This window comes from Balaenoptera physalus, assembly GCF_965194825.1.
Source record: "Balaenoptera physalus genome assembly, chromosome: X".
Taxonomy (NCBI): domain Eukaryota; kingdom Metazoa; phylum Chordata; class Mammalia; order Artiodactyla; family Balaenopteridae; genus Balaenoptera; species Balaenoptera physalus.
In genome coordinates, this window is record NC_138903.1 from 9342370 (window position 1) to 9358134 (window position 15765).

Sequence of the window (15765 nt, forward strand, 5' to 3'; positions counted from 1 at the left end):
ACCAGCTGAAGTGCTCCGTTGCCTCAGGGACAAGCAGGGCAGTTTCTGAACTTCCATCGCCCCCCAGTGGCAATTTCTTAAGTCTTTTTGTTAGTTACTCAAAAAGATTTAGGTTATGATTCTTCCCTCCAAACCTGTTTAAAATTTTTTTTAAAAAATTCTCACAATGAAGATTATGAAATGTGTGTGTGGAGGTGTGTTAGTAATGTTGAGTTTATAACTGCTGGGTCACAGGGTCATAGATTCATGCAATTGACAGATCTCACCAATCAGGATGCCCTTTGGAAAAAATTCCTACCTATCATAGCTGTAGAGTCCAATATTAAAGTGATTACCCCAAATGCGTTTTTGTTTTTAATTTAGAGGATCTAGATCAGGGTTTCCATTTTTCTGGTTCAATTAAATCACGGTCATTAACTATAATTTTTAAACTCATGCTACCCCTTTGTAAGCTTTTCCACCATAAAATGTTTTGTAACGTTGTCCGAGAAGGTAAGAAACCATTTAAAGCCAAAAAATATGAAGGTTTATAAACCATGTATATAAAACTTTGTAAAAGCCAACATCAAACCCACACAAATAACTAGAAATTATCACTGTTAGGTTGTCAAAACCTGCAGCAGATTAATACACAAAGTGGCAGAATCAAATGAATGAAAGTTCGTGATTTCAAACTTTAACCAGGTGAAACTCAGAAATAGGTGATAGGGCTTCCCTGGTGGTGCAGTGGTTGAGAATCTGCCTGCCAATGCAGGGGACACGGGTTTGAGCTCTGGTCTGGGAAGATCCCACATGTCGCGGAGCAACTAAGCCCCTGTGCCACAACTACTGAGCCTGCGCTCTAGAGCCCATGAGCCACAACTACTGAGCCTGCGCATCTGGAGCCTGTGCTCCACAACGAGAGAGGCCGCGACAGTGAGAGGCCCGCGCACCGCGATGATGAGTGGCCCCCGCTCGCCGCAACTAGAGAAAGCCCTCGCACAGAAATGAAGCCCCAACACAGCCAAAAATAAATAAATAAATTAATTTTTTAAAAAAAGAAATAGGTGATAGAGTTGCCCTGAGTCATCAGATAGTTTAATGATACTGAAGAGTCTCCATGGTCAGTAGGAACTGATGCGCAACATTTAATTCATCCCCCACCCGTCCGCTCACCTATCGTCCCATCCCCTTGTCCATCCTCCCACCCATCCATTTAGACAGGTTTAGGAAGATATCCTGTGGAAAACAAAAGGGAAAAAAGTGTTTCTTCACTGCAACAATAAGTTTGCAGCCTCCTGGTAGCACGCTGTGGGCACCTCCATCCAGCCGGCTGTATATTAGGTATGTGCCACACGTTGTGTGAGGTACCAAGGACAGAAGATGGGTAAGATGTACTACCTGCGTTCATGATTCTCAAAGCAAAAGAGACTTTTAAGATTTTCTCAGTATGGTCTCTATTCTAAGGCTTCATTCTCAGAGAAGGTGGAAATAACCAGTACCAAACCGCCAAATCCAGAGAAGACTCTCAGCGGTTAGCATCAAGAGGGCCTAGAGACCTAGCTGGCCTTGATTGCATGGGGGTAGAGATGAGACCTCATTCAGCCACAGCCATTGAATGTTTTCTCTGCAAAACAAAATGTAGGCTATGTGGGATTCCAAAAACACAAACTATTTTGAGGGAGAGAGCAGGTATACATATGAAAGAGCCAAGGGACACTTTTATAGCATAATAAGATCACAGCCTCACATTATATATAGTCAATGCTTTTTGGTGGCTGGTATTAAGTATTTCACCTCATTTTTGAGAAAGGGAGGAAGTGGAATTTAGGAAAGCAAGTCCAGACTGAAGAGGCTTATTTTCAACTCAGAAAGGGGAAGGTTCTTGCCTGCCTACCCACGATGGAGTTATTACTTCAGCTTATTTTTCAGATCCCAGTAAATTCTTTTGGTTCACCGCCTGCTAGACCCTGCCTCCACACCCCTTTTAAATTAGAGGCCAGGCTTATAGTCCTTTAGATAATACTGACCTGGTGCTAACCTCCTACACCCCAAGCATTCCTGCCACTCCTAAACCCAAAGTGGAAGTGTGTGTCCTTCAGCTTCCTTTACTCAGATCTTGACTCCTTTCCGGCCAGAACGTTCCCCTCCTCTGACCACCCGTCTCCCCTTACCTTTGGAGGATAAACTTCATCAAATCTCTTTTGCTCAAGTATCCCAAATCCTGGTGGTCTGGGGGCCTCATTATTAGTGTCAAAGTCTATCCTTTCTCTCTTTTTTCCTGTCTAGCATAATATCTCGCACATAGGAGGTGCTCAATAATTTGTTAAAAGGAAGGGAAGGGGCAGTAGTGGGAGAGAAAGACGGAAGGAAGGGGGAAGGCCAGAAGGAAGGGAGAGAGAGAGGGAGAAGAGAGAACAAGAAAGAAAGAAAGGAGAGTTAGAGAAAAGAATTCTCTTACAAGGACCTGCTATCTCCCTAATTAACGCCACCCACCAATTAAATGCTCACTTGTCCTTAATGAATGTCCTCAGCACACTTTTGAAGTTTGTTTTCAGTGATGTGACTTTAAACAAATGTAATCTATTGGAGTTAATAGTTTACAGTGATGGTTTTCAGTGTTTTCCTGTGGTACTTTGGGGGCCAGACTGAGCTATTCTCTGTTAAAATAAAATAATACCCGCCCCCGCCCCCCCCCACACACACACAGTTTTCAGGAAACCTTTAAATTAACAGATAGAACATTCTTAAATTTAGCCCTTTTCCCACCACACAATTCTCATCTATATTGTCAAGTGTTCGCAGAGAGCAAAGCATATGAACACACAACAACAACACAAAATCCAAGGAAGTTCCCACAAGTGGAAATTTCTTTTAAGTATTTAACCACTAGTATAATATGCAATCAATTGTTTCTAGTTCATGTGATACAATAAAATATATATTTCATGCTGTTTCCCACGGAGGAGTAGCCCATTTTCCAGCACCATAGCAGACTCACCTGAGGATAAATGTATCACCTTGTAGGTGACCCTCAAACCGCATCAGTGCCACACAATCCTTTCTCACCTCAGGGGGCTCAGTGCTACAACGCTGCAAAAAGCAATGGAATCAAGCGTGAGGCCACTCTGAGCAATTACAAAGGCATTTAAAAAAATAAAGCAAGTATATTATTTTCATTGATAATTATTATTGAAATTATTCAGATAAAGCTAATTATATTATAATTGTAAATAGTCATCCTCGTCTCTTCTACTCCCTAATTATAAAGCTGAGTTAATTTGGGGTAACTGAAAACTTTAGACAAATGCTCCTGCTTCCACGTGAGAGAAGAGAGAGAATCAATTTTCCCTCAAGAGGAGGTACTTTCAAGTAATGCTTCTGGAACCATCCGTAGTGAAGGACTGGTTGTTTTGTTTTGTTTTGTTAATTTCTAATCAATTGCCCACCGATATTTTCGTACAAAAACCAAAAAATTACTAATGGAGTGAAATAAAAAGCAAATGTACAAAATGTACGCCAAATTTCTTTATTCTCAGATTCATGAGAAAGAAAATTACTCTCTTAAACTGCTACAAAAGTTTCTAAATGCTTCCTCTCAATCTCTGTATTTCTTTCTACGGACAACACACAGGGCACTCGAAAGCCTGGCCATCCAAAGTGTGCTCCTTGGGCCAGAAGCACTGGCATCACCTGGGTGCTTGTGAGAAATACAGAAGCAGATTCTCATGCCCTATCCAGAGTAAGCGAATCAGAATCTGCATTTTAACAGGATCCCTGAGGGATATGTACACCCAGTAAAGTATGAGAAGCATTGGTCTAAACTAGAAAATCAAAAGCAATTGTACAGATACACAGACACACACATATAACTTTCAGACCATAGAATGTTTTATTATCAACTCATCACATTTTATACAATATCTAATAGATTCACCCTTAAGCAAAGTGTAAGCCTTTGTCAGCTAGGCCTGGCCTTCCTACCGCCTGGGGCTCAAGATCTGATTCACTTGAATCTCCAGGTCCTCAGAAGATCAAGTTTCCCTAAGTTATATGGTGCTTCTCAGAAATCTATGTTCCCATGGTCACCTCTGCCTCTGGACTCCTCTTTCTACCTGTGCTGGTTCAGTTTATATTGACTCAGATGAACAAATCAACCCCTCTATCATCTTCTACAGAAGCCCATTCACCAAAGCATTTGTTGATTTTGTTAAACCTCGGAATAAAAGGAGATAGATGGATATTTCTTGAACATGATCCAAAAACAAAACTATATGCCAATCTAAAAAGTTAACCCAATGCTTAATGGATAAACAACACTAGACACATTCCCACAAAAATTAGGAATGTCCACAACCACTTCTATTAGTTAATATTTTGCTGGAAAGTCCTAACATTTTGCAATTAGCAGAGAAAAGAAATTACAGGCATTAGAGTTAGAAATGAGGAGGTAAAATTATTATTAGTTGAGATTATATGAAAGAATCCCTGGAAAATCCAATATAAATAAACAAAAAATAAGACTAACGACAATACATGAATTCAAAACATTGCAAAACATGAGTCGAATGTAGTCAACAGCTTTCATAAATGTACCAATAATAAGTTTGAAGATATAAAAAAGGAAAAGATTTCCCTTACATTGTAAAAACAAAGTTTAAATACCAAGGAATAAACTCAACACTTTAAAATGATTTTAAGAAACACTTTAAAATTGCACTGAGGGACACAAAAGAAGACTTGAACATTTGGGGAGGGCATTGCATATTCATGTATAGGATGACACATTTTTCTAAAGAGTTCTAGTTTTCCTATATATATAAGTTTAACATAATCCCAGTAAAATTACCATCCAGATTTTCAAAAAAAATAAAAAACTTGACCAGCCAACTCCAAATTTCATTCAGAAATATAAACAAGCAAAAGTATCAAGAAAAATTCTGAAAAAGAAGAATAATGAGAGAAGAATGACTTGCCAGATGGTCCCAGTACTTTAACGTGGTATTGGTGTGTTGTTCATGGACATAATAATGGCTTGGAGTAAAAAGTCCAAAAATAGATCTGAGTATACATGGGAATTTCGTGTCTTAATAATGAGATGACATCTCAAATCTCTGTATGTGTGTAGGGGGATATGGGGAAATGGTTTATTGAAAAAATAGTCCTGAGACAATTGAGTAACTGAAAAAAACAGAGGGGAGAGTAGAGCTGTACTTTATTCCTTACACCAGAATAAATTTCAAATATATCAAGGGTTTAAAGTAAAAAGGTAAAATTTTTATAAATTTGAAAAATCGTAGAAGAATTCATTTAGGACTTAAACGAAAGTGATTCTAACGATGCCCCAACACCCAGAAACCATATAAGAAAAGACTGTGAAATTAAGGTGCATAAAAATTACTCAAAGCAAAATTCACCACAAACAAAAACAAAAGAAAAATGACTGAGAAAATATTTCTAACTCATTGTTATGGATCGAATTGTGTGCTCCCCCTCCAAACTTGTATGTTGAAGTCCTAACCCAAATACGACTATATTTGGGGATAGGGTCTTCAGGGAGGTAACGAAAGTTAAATGAAGTCTTAAGGGCGTGGCCCTAATCTGATAGGACTGGTGTCCTCTCAGGAAGAGATATGAGAGAGCTCCCTCTCTCCACATGCACAGAGAAGAGGCCAAGAAAGCAGCTGTCTACAAGCCAGGAAGCCAGAAACCAACGCTGATGGCACCTTGATCTTGAACCTCTAACCTCGAGAACAAAATAAATTTCTGTTGTTTAAGCCACTCAGTCTGTGTTATTCTGTTATGGCGGCCCGAGCAGACTAACACGCTCATACTTTGGAAAAAGGGTTAATTTCCTTACTATGTAAATAGTTCCTACAAAATCAGTAACAAAAAGAGCAGTACAATGTATTGATGAAGGTGTGAGGAAATGGGCTGTCTCATACATTCTGAGAGGGACTGGTACAACCACCTATTGCGCGTAATTTGGAAATGCCTACCAAAGATAAAAGCAACTTCCTCTTGAGCCAGTCATTTTGATTCTAGGTGTTTATTCCACAGATCTGCTCGCATGTGAGAAAAAATGTAAGTACAATATTATTCACTGCAGCATTGTTCGTAATGGGAAAGCATTAGAAACAATTAAATTTTGTTCACTATTAAGAGACCAGTTACATAAATTATATTAATCTATACAATGGGACAGTGTACAATTGTTAAATAAAAACAAACTGGAATGCTTTATGTATCAATATGGAAAACCTCCAAGATATTTTAACGGAAGAAAACAAGGGTGAAAACTCTATGTGAAGTATGCTACCATTTGTGTAAAAAAAAAAACGTAGGCAGGGAGAGAACAGGTGTTATATTGCATCTAACAGTGTCTGATACACCGGAATAACCCCCAGTTAGCCTTTAAAGGGCAATTCATGGTGATGTTTGTACAACATTGTCAAAGTACTTAATGCCACAAAATTGCACACTTAAAAACAGTTAAAATGGTTTTTTAAAAAGTCAATTAAGAGGTCATCTCCTCCAGAGTAAAGGCCATGGCTAAATACATTTTCTTTATCCTCCCACAGTAAGTTTATAAAGTTACGAAATAAATGAAATTATCTGAAGATGCGTCTGTCTCACTACCTAGAGTACTGGTGAGGCAGCAGGGAACATGTCCCACCCACCCCATGGCCTCTGAGACTGGCTCTATATCCAGCACATGGTAGAAGCTCAGGAAATGTTTTCCCTACAGATTTCAGACTCAAGACTGCAATGTCAACTTATTGCTGAGTTTCCAGCCTGCTGGCCTGCCCTGCAAATTTAATACTTGGCACTGCTCACAGTTGTGTGAACCAATTCGTTAAAATAAATTTCTTGACATGTAGCTAGCTAGCTAGATCTCTTGTTGGTTCTGTTTCTTCGGAGAACCCTGATTTGGGGCAAAAGAGCGCTCCTCAGATAACCTCATGCATTAGGCTTCCTACTTACATGTAACATCAAGGAAAGTGCAACTGAAGAGGAGCCTTGAGCAAATTAGTAGAGAGCCCCCAGAGCAGAGGGGCAGAGTAACATATTTTAGCATTTATGTTAACAATTTATTTCATGCTTTATAATTCACAATGTATTTCTTTGGCTATAAAGCCTTATATTGCCATTGCTGGAGAGAGAGACAGACAGACTGACTGAGAGAGAGAGAGAGAGAGAAGAAAAACCCAAACCTTTGCTACATTCTGATTATATCTTTTAAATATTTGTACCAATAACTCTGTATTTAGAGCCTGTATATCTTTGGTTTTTAATGCATAAGGAGACCAAGCAATAAAATAATATCACAAACATCTGTTCCTAGGATTCAAGAGTTAAAGTATGAATTTTAATATCTCCCAAAGCATATTTCTTGGAAAACTGTGTCTGATGTGGTGGTGGTAGAGAATGGTTTGTCAACTTGTCTTTTGTGGCTTTAATTCTTCAATCCCACTTTAGAGTGAATCCAAACCACTTAAGAGAGCCTCCCCCTCCTTCCCCTACAGCCACTCATAACTTACCTTCTTGATTTTCCTTCCATTTTTACTTTTCTTCTCTCCAATTTATTAATTCACAATGCTTACAATAACAAACAAAACTGCCGAAGAGGCAGGAATATATTTAGGTGAGCTAGTCAAGCATTCCCTTCTGTGTAGGGAAACCCAACTAGTCCGAAGACTCTTTGGTAAGTATGGAATGATAGCAAAGAAGAACAAAAGCCGTGAAGGCTATCACCATTCATCCTTGTGGTTTTACCATCCAACCACACCAGAGGACTTACGTTTCTTTATTTGTAACCAGCTCTCACTTTCCTGAGTTTCAGTTCTGTGCTCTGAACTGCTTCTTGGATTTCACTGTTGATAACCATTGTCATCACAACTGCAGTGTTTCCGACAATGAACTCATCTTGCCCCTAAACCCAGACATTTCTCAAAATCAGCAGCCACTTCTTTTACTCCCTCTCTTCTTACCTTCTTTATCTTAATTTTCTCTTTATACGGTAAGTTGGTAGTTTCAGACATAGCCTACCATGTTGTTGTTCCCCTTCAAAAGAAAAATTATGTTGGATGGCCCTTGGCTATAGTTTATACTTAAAAAGTGAAAGGCAAATCCAATACCTGCAGGAAATTTCATTAACATAACCCTATTATTGCTCCATTTCTCTTTAACTTTGGTAATTATTAGCAAACCAATTATTTCCACAGGGGAGAAAGGATGAAATCTCTCACTCCTCTAGGCAAGACTATCCTGATGTTTCCTGCCTGCGTGGCTGGTAACACGTTGCTCTGCATAGCTCCTCTCCAGAGCAACATGCATTTCTCCCGTTGTGACCCGTGGTACTCCTGTCATTCTCAGTCCACCATGTCAAATCTGCTCACCCATAAAGGCCCATTTGTGGTAACAACTGGCCTAATAACTTAATTACAATAACATAATAATAATAACAACAACACTTTACTATTAAACACTAGCTTTTCCCCCCATTTCAGCTTCAGAATAACTGGGGCGAAAATAGATAACCAACAAGGACCTACTGTACAGCACAGGGAACTATACTCAATATCTTGTAATTATAAGGGAAAAAAATCTGAAAAAGAATACATAGATAGACAGATGAATCACTTTTCTGTACACCTGAAACTAACACAACATTGTAAATCAACTATACTTCAAAATAAATTTTTTTAATTAAAAAAAAGAATAGGGTGGAAAGGAGGAGAATTAAGTTAAATTGTCCCAATGTAGTTACTTAGTAACTACACACACACGCACATGTACATGTATATCTATATTATATGCTGCCCAAGCTGAGGAGGTAGGAGCCCATGCTCTAGCTGCCAGGTATCAAGGACAGCAAGTTTCTGGCCTTTGGTTTGCCTAGAACAGGGTCTCTCAACCTTGGCACTACTGACATTTGGGCTGGATAATTCTTTGTTATGAAAGCTGTCCTGTACATTTCAGGATGCTAAGCAGCATTCCTGGCCTTGATCCACTAGATGCCAAAAGCAATCCCTACCTCCAGTGTGACAGCCCAAAATGGCTCCAGACATTGCCAAATGCCTCCTGGATGGGATGGGGGTGACAAAATCCCACCCCCACCCCCACCTGAGAACCACCGCAACAGAGGGAAGCAAGCCCCTGCCTCCTATCAAACCTCATACATGATGGATTCCCAAACAGAGTAAAAGGCTGGGCATCTCCCTGTCGGCATTCATCAGAGGACAAGCTTCAGTTTTCTGAACTGGTCCCATAGCAGGCCTGTCAGTGTCCTCCCAGGCCCACTTGGCACATATCAAGGAGAGTTCAGTCTTAAATAAGTTCAGCTATAAATTAGAGAAACTTCTTCAAACAGTCATGCGCTGTGTACATCTGGAGATATGGAGCTAGGGTTCAGATAAGTTGAGAGTGACCCACAATAAAAGGTAGTTATCTATCATCAGTGAATTAAAATTAATTCATTTTTTAGAGGTTTATGTTAAGAGAGCCTGGTCTCATCAAAAAAATAAATAAAACACACACACACACACACACACACACACAAGCTTGGAACTTGCAATAATATATTCTCTGAAGTTATTACAGTGGTATTAAAAATATTAAACAGAATGATAACCTCCAGTAATTTAATTTTACTGGCAACAAATCCCTTTGAAGAACAGTGGCATTGGGGTTTCCCTGGTGGCGCAGTGGTTGAGAATCTGCCTGCCAATGCAGTGGACACGGGTTTGAGCCCTGGTCTGGGAAGATCCCACATGCCGCGGAGCAACTAGGCCCGTGAGCCACAACTACGGAGCCTGTGCTCCGCAACAAGAGAGGCCGTGATAGTGAGAGGCCCGCGCATCGTGATGAAGAGTGGCCCCCGCTTGCCACAACTAGAGAAAGCCCTCCCACAGAAACGAAGACCCAACACAGCCAAAAATAAATAAATAAATAAATAAAATTAAAAAAAAAAAAAAAGCAAGGAACATGACTTTAAAAAAAAAAAAAAAGAAAAGAACAGTGGCATTTACTGTATTTCAAAGAGTGAGAGGCAGCCCTGGCTCTTGAGAGAGACATGATACAGACATGGTCCCTCTGCGTACCGATGTGGCGAGTCCTGGTGAACCCATGCAGACCCCATGGAACACTGAGCTATAAGGACGCCCACCGGCTGTGTCTTAGGAACTTGCCTTTGTGCATTCAGACCTTAGCAAAGACTGTGAAGGTCAAGGGCAGCGCTGGCTGGGAGCCAAGTGAAGGTGTCCAGGCATAACTGGAGAGTGGTGAAGAGCAAAGTTGAGAAAAGCAAATTCTCCCTGTTGTCAGGTCAATAACTCTTCTTTTTAAAACCCTCCTATGGCTTCACATCTCACTTAGAAGAAAATGCAAACCCCCCGCCCCAGAAGCCCAGCACACTCCAGTCCCCATATCCTCTCCTACGTTCTGCCCTCACTCACCCCGTGCAGGCCCCGCTGGCCTTCCCCTGTTCATTCCAATCACACGAAGCTCTCCTGTGCTGTTCCCATTGTCTGGACCACTCTTTGTCCTGATCTTTACACGGCTGGGTCCTTCTCATGAGTCAGGTCTCAGCTAAAATGTCCCCCCCTTACAGAAGTCTTCCTGACGACCACATCTGAGGTTGTATCCAGGGTTCTCAATCTGCACTGTGCACACGGATCTCCTGGGGAACCTGTTACATTGCAGACTTGGACTCAGTGGTGGGGGGACGGTGTTGAAGCTGTAATTCCGCATTTCTAACAAGCTCCCAGGAGATGCAAATCTGTTGCTTCACGGACCACACTTTGAGTAGCAGCATCACCCTTCAATCTCTGTCACACTACTTGTTTTATTTTCTTCATGGTGTTTCTCACACTTTGAAATTATTTGTTTGTGTACTGGATTGTTCATTGGTTGCTTGATCTATTTGTTTACTTAGAAGGTAAATTCCCTAAGAGCAAGGACTTTGTGCAGTGCGTTCACCTGTGTGTTCTCAGCACTTAAGACCTGGCACATCACAGATGCGCCACATGTACTGTTGAATGAATGTTGTTGTTCAAGATTCATTGACTCTTTTACCCTTCCAGTGCCTGCCTACTGACTGCTTCAGTGACTGACAGTGCTAGCTACTCAAATGCCAGCCCGGGAATTGCTAGCTTCAGGTCCAAGCTGAGATATGAAGTTTGTACTAAAATATAAATCTGCTGTCACTAAGCACAACTTTAGTTGAGATGATGTATTTTTCATAGCAAGAGTTTCTTGATGAAGGAAGCAGTGCCTTACTTTCCCTCTGGTCCAAGCTTCTCATCTCATGGCAGACTGGTAAGTGTGTGAACTAGATCCACTGGGGTGACACATTTTGAGCAGCACTAATATAAGGGATAGAAAGCTTAAAAAATGTATTTTCTGATTTCAGATAACCATAGGTAGGTAGCATAAATATAATTTTAAATACACAATTACAAAATATTTTTGTCATGTACTGAAATAGAGTATTGTCTCAGAGACAAGGAATTGACCCCCTGTCTTTTCCCCTTAGCTATGCCCTCCCAGGCCACCTGCACTCCATCATAACCATGAATTTTCCCACTTTTGCCCTGACAGAGTCATTCCCCTGCCATTTACACCACACTCTTGCATGTCCATGCCCACACTCCTCCCCACATGGCCATGCCCCTCCTCTCTGCCTGGCCATACACAGCTCATCTGGGTCACACTCGTCCTGCCACAGCCGTTTTCCTTCTTGGCCACACCTATATCCCATGCAAAGCTAGCTATGTTCTCCTGCTGACACCCTACCTTCTGTGTCACATCCTCATTCCCAGGCCACACTCTGGCCATGCCACTCCTGAATGGGCCAGACCTTCTGTGCTTCCTCCACCCAGGGGCCTGATCCTGGCAAACCCTGGAGATGGGCTCCAGGGATCTAAGAAATTTTGACAGAGAACAGAGAATGGCAGGAGAGATGGGAATTAACAGTAGAAGGAAAAAAAGAATTATGGGAGAGAAGAGAGAATTCTGTGAGAGAGAGAATTGTGAAAGACGATCAAGTATTGTGAGAATGGAAAGTTGTGGGAGAAAATGGGGAATTAGGGAGAAAAAAGAATTGGAAGAGAAACAGGAACTTATTAGAAAGAACAGAAAACTGTGGGTGAGTTGAATTGTGGGAGACAAGGGTAGTTGTGGGAAAGAAGAGAGAATTGTGGGAGAGTTAGAGAATTGTGGGAAAAAGCAGAGGCTTGTGAGAGAAAGGGGAACTCTGGGGAAAAAACAGAGAATTGTGGGATAGATTAGGAATTATGAGAAAAACAGGAAACTGTGGGAGAGAATTAGAGAACTGTTGGAAAGAACAGAGAATTGTGCATGAAAAGGGAATTGTGGAAGTGACAAGGAATTGTAGGAGTGATAGGGAAACTGTGGGGGGGGGCACTGGGACATTGTGAGAGAAAAAAGAATTGTGAGAAAGAAAAAAATAGACAATTGTGAGCAAGAACAAAAAATTACGGGAGAGAAGAGAGCATTATGGGAGAAGAAAGAATTGTACCCAAGAGAATTGTGAGAGAAACAGAATTGGGAGGGGCAAGGAGAATTGTGAGAGAGAAGAGAATTGAGGAAGAAATGGAGAATTGTGGCAGACACATGGAATTGTGGGAGAGAACAGAAAAGTGTGAGAGAGATCAGGAAGTATGGGAGAAACAGGGAATTGTGGGAGAGAAGGGGGATTGTGGGAGTGACAGAAAAAATAGACAATTGTGAGAACAAAGAAATGTGGACAGAAGAGAGTATTATGGTAGAAAGGGGAATTGTGAAAGTTAATGGGATTCTAGGGGAGAGGATAAACTGTGGGAGGTAAGGAGAATTGTGAAAACAACAGAGAATTTTAGGAAAGAACACAGAATTGTGGAAAAGACAAAGAATTAAGAGAGAAACAGAAATCTGAGTGAGACAAGAGGAACTGTGGGAGACAGGGAATTGTGGGAGAAAAGGGAATTCTGGGATAGAACAGAGATTTGTGGGAGCCATGGGGGATTGTGGGACAGAGTAGAGAATTGTGGGACAAAACTAAGAATTGGGGGAGACAAAGGGAATTCTGGGATAAAACAGAGAATTGTGGGAGAGATTAAGAATTATGGGGAAAAACAAAGAATTGTGGGAAAGATAGAGAATTGTGGGACAGAGTAGACAACTGTGGAAAAATAAGGAAATTCAGTGAATGCAGAGAATTGTGAAAGTGACAGGAACTGTGGGAGGCACTGGGACCTTATGAGAGAAAAGGAAATTGTTAGAGGGAAAAGTATACAATTGTGAGAGAGAATAAATAATTGTGGGAGAGAATAGAGTATTATGGGAGAAGAAACAATTGATAAATGTGGTAATATGGGAGAGAAGAAAAACTGGGAGAAATGGAGAATTGTGGGAAAGAACAGAGAATTGTGGGAGATGAGGAATTCTGTGAAAGAACAAAGAATTGTGGGAAAACAGAATTATGGGAGACACGTGGAATTGTGGGAATGACAGGGAATTGTGGAAGAGAAGAGAGGATTGTGGGAGACCTGTGGAATTATGGGGGAAACCTGAGAATTGTGGGAGATGGGAATTGTAGGATAGAATAGAGAATTGTGGGAAAAACAAGGAATTGTGGGAGTGACAGGGAATTGTGGGAGAGAGCAGAGAATTATGGGAGGCACACAGAACTGTGGGAGTGACAGGGAATTGTGGGAGAGAACAGAGAATTATGGGAGGCCACAGAACTGTGGGAGTGACAGGGAATTGTGGGAGAGAACAGAGAATTATGAGAGGCACACAGAACTGTGGGACTGACAGGGAATTGTGGGAAAGAACAGAGAACTGTGGGAGAAAAAGGGAACTGTGGGAGACAGGCGGAATTGTGGGAGAGAGAGAGAATTGTGGGTGACAGAGAATTGTGGAAAAGAGAGAACTGAGAGAATATAGAGAATTGTGGGAGTGAACAGAGTATGATGGAGGAGCAAGAGCTGTGAGAGATAATGGGGTACTGCAAAAGAGAATAAAAAATTATGAGAAAGACAGGAAATTTAGGAAACAGAATTGTGAGAGTGGAGAATTATGGGAAAGAATAGAGAATTGTTGGAGACAGTGGGAATTCTGGGAAAGAACAGAGAATTGTGGGGGACAGGAGGAATTCTGGGAGTGACAGGGAATAATGGGAAAGAACAGAGAATTATGGGAGACACATGGATTTGTGGGACAGGGAATTATGGGAAAGAACAGAGAACTGTAGGAAAAAGAGAGAATTATGGGAGACATGTGGAATTATGGGAGAGATGGAGAACTGTGGGATAAAACAGAGAATTGTGGAATACATGTGGAATTGTGGGAGTGACACAGAACTGTGGGAAAGAACAGAGAATTGTGTGTGAGACAGGGAATTGTGGGAATCACTTGCATTTCCATAAACTAATAATGAACTAGCAGCAAGAGAAATTAAGAAAACATTCCCATTTACAACTGCAACATAAAGAATAAAATACCTAGGAATAAATTCACCAGGAAGTTGAAAGACCTGAACATTGAAAACTGGTTGGCCAAAAAGTTCATTCGGGTTTTGCTGTAAGATGTTACAGAAAAACTGAACGAACTTTTTGGCCAATCCAATATAAGATTTTTATTAAAGAAATCAAAGAAAACACAAATAAATGGAAGGATGTTCTGTGCTCATGGATTGGAAGGATTAATATTGTTAAAATGATCATACTAACCCAAAGCAATCTACACATTCAATGCAATCCCTATCAAAATTCCAATGGCATTTTGGACTTCCCTGGCAGTCCAGTGGTTAAGACTCCGTGCTTCCACTGCAGGGGGCACAGGGTCGATCCCTGGTAGGGGAAGTTCCGCATGCCACGCGGCGTGGCCAAAAAGAAAGAGAAAAAAAATCCAATGGCATTTTTTCACAGAAATAGAACAAACAATCCTAAAATTTGTATGGAACCACAAAAGACCCCAAATAGCCAAAGCAGTCTTGAGCAAAAAGAATACAGCTGGAGGCACTACAGAGTCTGATTTCAAACTATATTACAAAGCTACCATAACCAAAACAGTATGGTATTGGCATAAAAACAGACACATAGATCAATGGAATGGAATAGAGAGTCCAGAGATAAATCCATGCATACACGGCCAAATAATTTACAACAAAGGAGCCAAGAATACACAATGGAGAAAGGACCGTCTCTTCAATAAATGGTGTTGGGAAACTGCACAGCCACATGCAAAAGAATGAAACTGGACCACTATTATACACTATACACAAACATTAACTCAAAATGGATTAAAAACTTAAACGTAAGACCTGAAACCATAAAACTCCTACTAGAAAACTCCTACAAGTTTACAAGGCAGTAAACTCCTTGACATTGGTCTTCGAGATGATTTTTTGGATTTGGCAACAAAAGTAAAAATAAACAAGTAGGACTACATCAAACTAAAAAGCTTCTGCACAGCAAAGGAAACTATCAACAAAATGAAAAGGAAACCTACCGAAGGGGAGAAAATATTTGTAAATCATATATCTGATAAGGCATTAATATCCAAAATATATGAAGAACTCAGTAGCAAAAAACCAACAATCCAACTAAAAAATGGGAAGAGAAACTGAGTAGATATTTTTCCAAAGAAGATATACAGATAGCCAACAGGTACGTAAAAATGTGCTCAAAATCTCTAACCATCAGGGAAATGCAAATAAACCCAGATGAGATATCACTTCACACCTGTTAGAATGACTACTATCAAAAAGACAAGAAATGA

General features: G+C 40.6%; 1 long non-coding RNA gene across 1 annotated transcript in view; it reads right to left on the minus strand.

Annotated features, from left to right (window-relative positions):
* The window catches only part of LOC309652996, a 34720-nt gene that overhangs the window by 14405 nt on the left and 4550 nt on the right, over positions 1-15765 (minus strand). Inside the window, exon 2 of the long non-coding RNA XR_014258961.1 lies at positions 2981-3072. This is a non-coding gene — a long non-coding RNA (uncharacterized lncRNA). The remainder of the gene's footprint in view (positions 1-2980; positions 3073-15765) is intronic.